The sequence below is a fragment of the Hibiscus syriacus genome, unplaced genomic scaffold, assembly GCF_006381635.1.
Source record: "Hibiscus syriacus cultivar Baekdansim isolate YM2019G1 unplaced genomic scaffold, ASM638163v2 tig00017404_pilon, whole genome shotgun sequence".
In the NCBI taxonomy this organism is placed as follows: domain Eukaryota; kingdom Viridiplantae; phylum Streptophyta; class Magnoliopsida; order Malvales; family Malvaceae; genus Hibiscus; species Hibiscus syriacus.
Window position 1 is genome coordinate 150,113 of NW_024062406.1, and position 10,632 is coordinate 160,744.

General features: G+C 35.3%; 2 pseudogenes; one reads left to right on the plus strand and one right to left on the minus strand.

Annotated features, from left to right (window-relative positions):
• Nucleotides 1-5,497: 5,497 nt before the first annotated feature.
• On the plus strand, nucleotides 5,498-8,404 carry LOC120208751 (annotated as a pseudogene).
• Nucleotides 8,405-8,707: 303 nt separating this feature from the next.
• On the minus strand, nucleotides 8,708-10,423 carry LOC120208755 (annotated as a pseudogene).
• Nucleotides 10,424-10,632: the final 209 nt, after the last annotated feature.

Consider the following 10,632-nt stretch of genomic DNA (forward strand, 5'->3'; position numbering starts at 1 on the left):
TTACATAACTTTAAAAAAAGTATCGATCCTTTTTATAAAAAGTATAGACACTTTCAATATAATAGGTAAAAATATGATGTAATAGGTAGCGCTTATATAATGTAATAGTTAGCGTTTATATAATGTAATAGGTAGTGCTTATATTGTAAAGTATTTATCCTTTTTATAAAAGTGTCCATACTTTTTTCACTGTGGAAAACATTAATTTAAGGTTATCTTTGAGTGAGTTTTAAGATATTAATTTAGTAATTATAGGTGTCTAATGATTTATTTTTACATTAAAATATATTATTAAATTAAAACAATAAACATATATTACATATTTATTATTATCTTTGGTTAGTATTATTAAATTTAAATTCTAAATATTATTTTATAAAATATCAAAACAATCAAATAATTTTTTGTGCAAATGAAATTGTTAAATTAATATTGTAGGTGGAAAACATGAAACACTATTAAAAAAATTGAAACATAAATTACATAACTTTAAAAAATGTATCGATCCTTTTTATAAAAAGTATAGACACTTTCAATATAATAGGTAAAAATATGATGTAATAGGTAACGCTTATATAATGTAATAGGTAGCGTTTATATAATGTAATAGGTAGTGCTTATAATGTAAAATATCTATTCTTTTTATAAAAGTGTCCATACTTTTTTTACTGTGGAAAACATTAATTTAAGGTTATCTTTTGAGTGAGTTTTAAGATATTAATTTAGTAATTATAGGCGTCTAATGATTTATTTTTTACGTTACGATATATTATTATTAAATTAAAAATAATAAACATATATATTACATATTTATTATTATCTTTGGTTAATATTGTTAAATTTAAATTCTAAATATTATTTTATAAAATATCAAAACAATCAAATAATTTTTTGTGCAAATGATATTATTAAATTAATATTGCAGGTGGAAAACATGAAACACTATTAAAAAAAAATTGAAACATAAATTACATAACTTTAAAAAAAGTATCGATCTTTTTTATAAAAAAGTATAGACACTTTCAACATATTATAATGTAATAGGTAAATTTGTAATGCTATCGGTATAAATATACCGATTTACTTATAAAATAGGTCAATATAAGCGCTACCTATTACATTATATAAGCGCTACCCAGTATGTTATTGTACTTTATAATATTTCCGGTTAAATAATATAACATAACCGGTCTAAATTTTAACCGGTCACTTGTTTAACCGGTCACGCCGTATATTAACCGTTTTTTAGACGCCGCACCGCAGAACTACGTTAATAAACTTACCGTTAATTCACTATTAATGTCAAAAAAAAATAAAAACCCCTTCTTTAAACCCTTATCAAAATCTTAAAATCTTTACTAATAACTAGTTGATCTAGTGGGATGAGGCATTAGATCCCTTAAGCAAGGTCAGGGGTTTGAATATTGATGTTTGCGGATGGAGCAAAATGGGTTGTGAAGGTCGCCATCGTCTCTGTAATATCCGATCTGGATTAGTCGGTCAATAGATCATATATCATTGATTAATTCAAAAAAAAAAAACTTAAAATCTCTCTTATACAAATCCTAATTTTTTCTGAATATTCTTTCAATCATTTCACCTTTTCTACAACTTTTAGGCTTTAACGATTCCTTTTCTTTGAGCAAATAAAAGCTTATTATCTCGCCTTCTTTCTTCGGCTCATTTTCCCTTCTGGTTCCAAGGTTTTCCATGGAGATTAACTGACGAAACTAAAGTCAGGCACGTCTCTTATGTGACTTTCGACCGCTTTAATGGCTTCCTTGGCTTGCCGACTGAGGACAATATTTTGACGTGTTTTGCAGGGATCGGTTCCTGTTTTAACAAAACTTTTTAATAACAAAGCAAAGGTAGGGGAATCATATGAAATATCAGTATAGTTTTTTAACAGTGTCAAACAGTACAGAATGATTTTGCAGAATAAAACACCGAACAATCAAACAAAATGAACAAAACTAACCAATACATGGAGCAACGAAACAGAGTAAAGATCAAACTCAGATCATAACTTGTTTTAATCCAAAAATTCAAGATTGCAGCTGAATTGTTAATTTTCTTCGGCTATATTTTTCTACGAAAACTCGAACTTAAAAGACGAGAACAATGTCCAACTAGAGAGTAACAAACACAACAAACCATATACCACTTAAAATAAAGGTAACAACTGCACAAGAGAGGCTTTGATATTTGCATTACTAGTTTAATCAAAGAGGTTGAAACCCATATCATCATAAGATTCTTCTCTTCAACCTTCTCTTTTGTGGTCTCGACGACCGATGAAGCACTACGATCACCGCCACCAAATGTAGGAGTATTACCACAACATGAACACAAACGAGATTATTATGAAGTGGTGGAACAGAATTGAAGCCATTAACTTTTATTATTAAAATACTTTGTATGCAAAGTAAAACTAGATCACTATGATACTCACTTGATCATTATTAATTAGTTCATTCCAGTGTTTAAAGCAACAAGCTCTCTCACCTCAGCTTCCAACACTGAGGCTATAATTTAAATCCTGAACTAAAATATTTGACTATTAAGAAAAACATTTATTTACAAATTAATCTCATGTTTGATTGAGAATCAAATCATAAGAAAAATCCTCAACCATCAAAGCTACTCCATGATTCAACAATGATTAGTAAGTTACTTACGAACGAGATGAAATTGTCAGGAGTTATTTTGCATTAAGGGCATATGTGAAATGGGTACAAAGAAAATTAAAAAAAAGATTTGCACAGAGGAGATTTTAAGATTGCTAATAATGAAGTTAGATGAAGGTCTACAACATTAAATATTTTCAATTGAAAAATGCAAAAGCTAATTATTTTTATTCACCAGTACTGTTAGTTTGATTGATGATCCAATGACCAAAATCTTGGATCATTACTATTGGCTGGGTCGCTTTATTAACTTCATGTCTGGGCACGGATTATTGATGATTGGATGTAAATTACTGGTCCACTTTTTAAGTATCGTGACACTGCCGGCAATTTAATTACTCGATCTTACTTCTCAGCCATCTATATATATGTTCTGTGGTCTATAGTTATGGGGCACCATTCTATTTGCATGTAAACGATGAGTGCCTTCAGGGTTTTCACTTTCCTGATTCTCGGTTTTTTTCTTCTTCCCTGTCGTACTGACTCTAGGAAGCTAGGTGTGAGCGAAAAGGAAGTGCATGCAGTTGGTGACAATAAATCATTCTTCCCTTATATCCCGGTGTATGGCGATGGGTTCGGTTGGCCTGGTGCCGATGGGCACTTAGGCGGAGGAGGAGGTGGTGGCGACGATGGTGGTGAAGGAGGGGGTGGCAATGGGGTGATGGATATGGTTTCGGGAGTGGTGCTGGTGGTGGGGTCGGGTCTGGAAACGGAGGGCTTGGAGGCGGAGGATCTCATGGTGGTGGGTTTGGCGGAGGATATGGTGCAGGATTTGGAGGAGGAAGCGGAATACCATGAGTTGTACGGACTATGTTGCTTGGGATTGAAGTAACTTCATGGTACATGTTATGTGGTATTATTAATTTAGGTGTGCATCCCTTTCACAAATGTAATTGTAATCTGTAAGCCTAAACGTGAACTGTGGGAAAGTTGCATGTAATAAACAGTTCATTAACTTATATCAGTGACATCTTAGTGTTTATTGAATTCCCAACACTCTTCTCTTGTACAACCAGGGCCGGTTTTGGGCATGTGCGGGCTATCCAGTCGCACAGGGCCCAATTTATGTAAGGAAGGTCACCAAAATTTACAACACGGCCCTGTGTACAACACAGTTACCATCATACATTCATATACCTAAAATATAATAACAACTTTTAGATTACGATTCCCGCGTTGTGAAGAAGAAGAAAACTTACGCTAAAATATTAAATAGATCTATATTTTTTAAAATTATTTTATCAATACTTTTTTTTTCTTTTTGCATTCAATTATTATTAGATGGTCATGGACATGAATAACGCTTTTAAACCTTGATCTTTGGCCATGATGAGATTGAGTGTTAATCCACATTTAAAATTAGGGTAAACTATACCATTGACCACCTAACAATAGCCTCTTTTCATTTTGACCATCATTTTTGAATTATAGTCAATCAAGTCACCCAACTATTTAAACGTAGTCAATCAGGTCACTTGTCGTTAACATTTAACAGAAGTACTGACGTGCAGTTAATAAAATTGATATAATTACATATTTGATCCTCAATAGTCATATATTTTTTTTAATTTGATCATAATTTTGATTTAATTTAATAAATTTGATCTCCAGTTAGGTGGTGACACATGTCACTACCAGATTAAAAGATATTTTATTAATTCTAATTGTTTAATTTATTTTATTTTGTATACAATAAGGTGGTGTCACCACCTTATTAGATACAAAACATTCCAAAGAAATTAACTTGGCGACCCACTACTCTACCAAGAATGCCCAAACCACTAGGCTAAAACGAAATTAACATGCTTGTAGAGGGATTCAAACTTGGAAATTTAAAAGGGAGGGCAAACATCTTAGCCATTAAATCAAGCCTTATATTCAATTAAAATTTACAAAATTATATATATTATTAAATTAAATTTAAGAGGGAGTGATTTGATTGAATATATTTAAATAGTTGGGTGACCTGATTCATAAAATTAAAAAATGATGGTCAAAATAAAAAAAACTATAATTAGGTGGTCAGTGATATAGTTTACCCTTAAAGTTATTATTCATCGGAATATGTTCCGTCCGAAAGTGGAACTGTGGGGCTAGCTTAGACGTGAAACAGTGGTGCAATGTAGGTTGAATCGAAATTGGATTGTAATGGTGAATCGAATTTAGATGTTCACATTAGTTTATTAAATATTAGATGGTTCGAGAGGAGCATATGATCTATTGGACAGAAAACTATACGACAGATTCTATGGCAAACTTGCCACTCAATATAAAATTTTTAGGATAAAATTCGCCTAATTATTTAATCTAATAATAAATTATATATTCTATTTTTAGAATTACTACATTTATTATAACGATTTAGAATTCATCACGTGAGCATGATGAATTTTAATAAAATATATTTTTTATTATAACTTGTCATTCTGGTAGGATAAAATTTTAATAAAAAATTATATATTTTTTAAAATTGTCACCTCGACGTGATGATCTTGAATAAAAAATTATTTAGATAAACTCAACATGTGATCGTGACATGTTTATCTTGCAATGTAACATTTACGATAAATCTCAAATAAATTATGAAGATGGTCTAATGGGTTAACATTTTTACCCGCCTGAGTCAATTTCGCCAACTTTTGGTTTTAATTAAAAGGCCTCAAAGTTGACGAATGGATGTGGGCTTAATAAAAAGAAAGCCCAAGTTTAGTTTTGATCTGCATCAAAGTTATGTCCAGTCCATTTGAATAAACGCTAACTCTCTGTTCAGATTCGGTCGAACAATAAACCCCAAACGAAACTCATCCCCCTAAAACTATAATCTCCCATCCTTAAACCCTAGACACGCGCCTACTCTGCTCCTCTCAAACACCAAGCCACAATGGCGGACGTTGTTCAATACCGTCTCGAGCGCATGGTAGACGAGCTCGATGACCTCGAGCGTCGCGGTATATTCACTTGTCGTGAGATCGCCGAGATAGTCAAGCAACGTCGCAAGTTCGAATACCGACTCAAGCGCCCTTCTCCTCTCAAGCAAGATTTCATTGCCTATATCGACTACGAGACTCAGCTAGATTCCCTTCGCCGGCTCCGTAAGAAAGCTGCGACTCGTGAACTCGTGCGTCAAGGAAAGAAGATCAAGTCTAGGAAATCGGTCTCCGATTTCGCCCCCGTCGCGAGAATCATGGAGATATATAGACTTGCTGTGATGAGATATAAAGGAGACGTGGAGCTTTGGTTTCGGTACCTTGAGTTTTGTAGGCAGAGAAATAATGGAAGAATGAAAAAGGTACATTTTTTAAAATTTATGCATATATATTTCTGTATAGGTATGAAAAAGAAGAAATTGTTGCCGTGTTTATTTGAGCTTTAGTCGTGATTGGTTTTTTAATTTGTTGAATATTGTAGGTTTTGGCTCAAGTGATTCGGTTTCATCCTAAGCTGCCAGGAGTTTGGATATATGCAGCAGCTTGGGAATTTGATCATAATTTGAATGTTGCAGCAGCTCGTGCTTTAATGCAAAGCGGCTTGAGATTGTGTCCAAATTCAGAGGACCTTTGGGTAGAGTATCTTAGGATGGAGCTTACATACCTTAACAAGCTAAAAGCTCGAAAGGCTGCTCTTGGGGAGGATAAAGGAACCTTGGTCCGTGATAAGAAGGATGCTGATGAGAAGCAATGGAAAGAGGAAAATAAAGATTTGTTTATGTCCCTTGATGATGAAGAAAAAGAAAATATTGATCATGGGTCAGATGAAGAGTCTGGGAAGGAATCAAATTTGTTTTTGGAACATGCTTCGGGTATTCTTAAAACGATATATAGTGGGGCAATTCAAGCAGTCCCTTCTAGTTTTAGCCTCAGGAAGCAACTTCTTGAGATATTGGAAGCAATAGAAGTGGCAGATTCGGAGGAGCTTCGTGGTGAGATTCTGAGTGATATGAAAAGAGACTTTTCAGCTGACCCTGAATATTGGGATTGGCTTGCAAGACTCGAAATGTCTGATGCCTCAAGTACTGGTGAGAAGAATGATGATGCCATGCTCTCTAAGTTGCAAAAGGCAGCTCAGGTGTGAAACTTGTAACTATATATTGCCAAGTACAATTCTAGCAAGCATGTTTACCATATGATATATTATTTCTATGCCATGTACAGGTGTATGAAGAGGCAATAAAATCCGTTCCTTCAGCTACGATGTTCAAATTTTATATAAAATTTTTGTCCGATGTCATTGCTCCTAAGAGTGGGGAAGCAGAAGTGATTTCCTTAACCAATCATACCTCAAGTTATATTACAGACATCATGAAGGTTTATGAGAAGGCTGAAAAAATGGGATGTCTTACGGAAGAACTTGCCTGCCAATATTTCATTTACACACAACTTGGGAGACTGGAAGAAGCCAAGAAATTAGCAGAGAAGCTCTGCTGTGGAAAACTTTCAGATTCATTACAATTATGGGTTTGAGGGTTTCCATAGAAATTAGATGTATCACAAGGAATTCTCTCTCTCCTTGCAAGGCTGATGCATTGTACATCTTTGAGCTTTTTAGAACTGTTCTAACAAAAATGTCAATGTCAGAAGCTGAGAGCTTGTGGATAATGGTATGTTTCGACATTAATTATCTTCTTTGTCTTTTTCTTCTCCCTTCAACGCCCTAGTTGATGTTTATTTGTTGATCATCACCCTTGCTGAATGAACTTGGATCCCCTTATGATTTGCCTAAACATGTTGAATTATGTTTTCTCATCTGCATTGTATATATATATGAAAACTTATTAGTATTTTGTACTTTTATCTCTTCCTCTACTACATTGGAAACAGTAAGGCAATTAAGTCGACAAGTATGAAAGTGCTGGTGTAATTCTATCTCATTCTACAGGCTCTCAAGTTCTTTGGAATTCAAAAGAAATATTTTGAGAAGCTGATTGAGCTTTCTCTCAGAGCGGTTGCTAAATATGGTGGCAGTGAGAATGGATTTTCTCTATCTTCAGCTGTAGTTAATTTCATCCTTCAAAAAGATGGACTTAAACATGCAAGAGAGGTGTATAAGAGGTATGTTATTATGTCTTGAGATGATGTTTTTGGTTACTTTATTTTGCCTCAATTGTATCTCCCAGGATTTGAAGTTAAGGGTTGCTGCTGTGCTTTTGCATTTATATGTTAAATAGTATAAGTATATTGATAGTAATTCATTTCATGCAATAAATTGCTTACTTTATGTCCTCTGTCAATTGTAGATTCCTGGCTCTACCTCATCCAGGTCTTGCATTATACAAAAATTGCATTGAATTAGAGTCAAATCTCGCCTCTCTTGGCAATGAGGATTCTCTAGAAAATGCCCGAAAGTTGTATGAAGCTGCACTCAAAACTTATGACCAAGACACTAGCTTATGGAAGGATTACCATTCCCTTGAAACTAAGGTGAGCTTTTTGTATTATTTCTTTCATACCGGTTTCTCTGATTTTGATTAGAATCCTGTGCTCTCACTCACCATCTTCCAACCCCCTTTACAGTTGGGGACATCAGAAACTGCTGCTGCTATTTATTGGCGCGCTCGTAAATCATTAAAAGAGTCTGCTGTAGTTTTTTAATTCCCCTGATCAGCTACAATTTCTTCAGTTTTGATGTCCGATATCTCTATTTATTTTAAAGTTTTGATGTTTAAAAGAGAAAACAGAGGAAACCCTGCTGTAAGCATAAGTTCCAATAGGAAATTGAGTAAATTTGAATCAGATCTGCAGTAGGGAGAGTCATATTGCATATGGTTTTATGACATGAATGTGGAAAATGTAGTATGATAATAAAAATAATATGACTAGGATTTCTGTTAATTTTTTATGTTAATTATTGTTTTGAGAAAATTGGAATTTAACACATGATACCCGAATAAAGCATCAAACTATGTCATTGCCTTTTCAGTTAACAGATAATCTAGTGATTAGTATCAATTGCAACGGTTAAATTACATAAAAAAGAACAAGCACAATAACAAGAAGCAAAGCGAAATATGTTGGAGGTGAGCCTCAGGATGGCTTGTAATATTTTGTTGGTACAAAAGGCGTTTTGGTGACAACTCCATCATAGGCCTTTCCTCTTACCAAAATCTTAGCTTTAGTTCCTGCCTTGTGTAATCCGGATTTAACGTATCCCATTGCAATGTTCTTCTTGAGGCAGGGGCTAAATCCTCCGCTAGTGATTTCACCAATGTTGTTCCCTTTCTCGTCCTGAATCTCAGTGTGGGATCGAGGAGGTGGGCCTGGGGAGGTGAAGCCAGCACGCCTGATAGAGGGACCCTCTTCCAGTTGTTTACGGATGACCTGAGCTCCTAGGAATCCACCTTCTGCTCTCCTCTTCCCAATGGCCCAGTTCAGTCCAGCCTCCACTGGTGTTATATGTTGTTCCATGTCATTTCCATATAAACACAGGCCAGCTTCGAGTCGGAGACTGTCTCAAGCTCCAAGACCAGTCAACCTAACCTTCCCTTCAGATCTCTCTAGGATTGCTTTAGCAAGATCCACAGCATTTTCCGAGGGAACTGAGATCTCAAATCCATCCTCAAGGGTGTACCTGATCCATAGATTAAAGAGACAACTACCCTCCATAGCCATCCTAACAAATGATAACATCATCATGCCAACCAAATTACTACTCTTTTAATAGAAAAATGGAAGATTACCCGGTCCGAGTGAGAAAGCATGTTGCACCATTGATATCCAATATACGGAACTCCCCAAAATATAGCTTACCAAGATCATCCTTTGTCAGATGTTGAAGAACTGGGGCAGCTAAAGGACCCTGCAAGAGAGAAGACGAATGTTTCAACTGTCATTGATAACAGAAGACTACATTTTCTACGTCTAGTGAGAGGACAAAACACAGATAGACATGTACGAGCCAAAGTAAACATAGTTCACTTGCCTCAGGCAATTCATTCTCTTAAATTCTTAATAACCTGCAAATGCAAGCAGACTGAATTATTCAAGAATAAGAGGAGAACATTTGATTGGGGAGGAACAGTTGCATAGAGTAAAGTAAATATAGAAGCAAAAGTATGCATGCATGTTTGACACAAAATTCACCAGCAAATTGCAAGAATGCAAAATAATGAATCTATACAGAGAATCAGGCGTGGAGACATACAGTTAGAAGAGTTTATAGACTAACCTGGAGAGCTAGAAGAGATCTCTCATCATGGATGTGCCACGAGACATCTCCACCTTTTTGGACTTGAATGCCTTCATATGCTCTTCAATGTGTGCCAAATCTTTATCCCTGCAGCCTGCATTCACAACCAGGTATATGTGATCATCCTTCACTTTGGTGATCACAGAATCATCAACTGCCCCTCCCTTCTCATTTGTAAAGACAGTTAGCGTTCCAGTTCCAGGGGCAAGTCCAGCAACATCAGCAATGACGAGCTTTTCGAACACAGTCCTTTCCCTTAAGGCTCAGCCCACACATATGTGATACATCAAAGAGGCCTCCATTCTCCCTGCAATTTACCGTAGAGTCCATGATGGAGTCCTTGTACTGAATCGGCATGCTCCATCCAGCAAATGGGACCATCTTCCCACCATTAGCAACATGGAAGTCATAAAGTACAGTCTTTTTCAGATCAGCCTCTGAAGCAAAGAACCGACAGCTACAGCCTTCTTGTCAGCTTGAGTAAGACGACATGTAACCGATTGCCCAAGATGCCAAGGACTTCCCCTCATCTTCTAAAGTTGAAATATCTGATGAAGAGTAATCTTCCAGAAATAAGCAATAACAAAACCTTGTAATGCCCAGTCATGTGTAAGGAAAAGCAAGTTCAACAGATGTTACACACGATCGAAGAACTATCAACAGGCAAAAACAGTGTAAAATGAAATTCATTTTAGAACATTCTAAACTGACATTTACATCATTGTGCAATGCTCATCTAAAAAAGTTGTCAGAAATGCCGAGT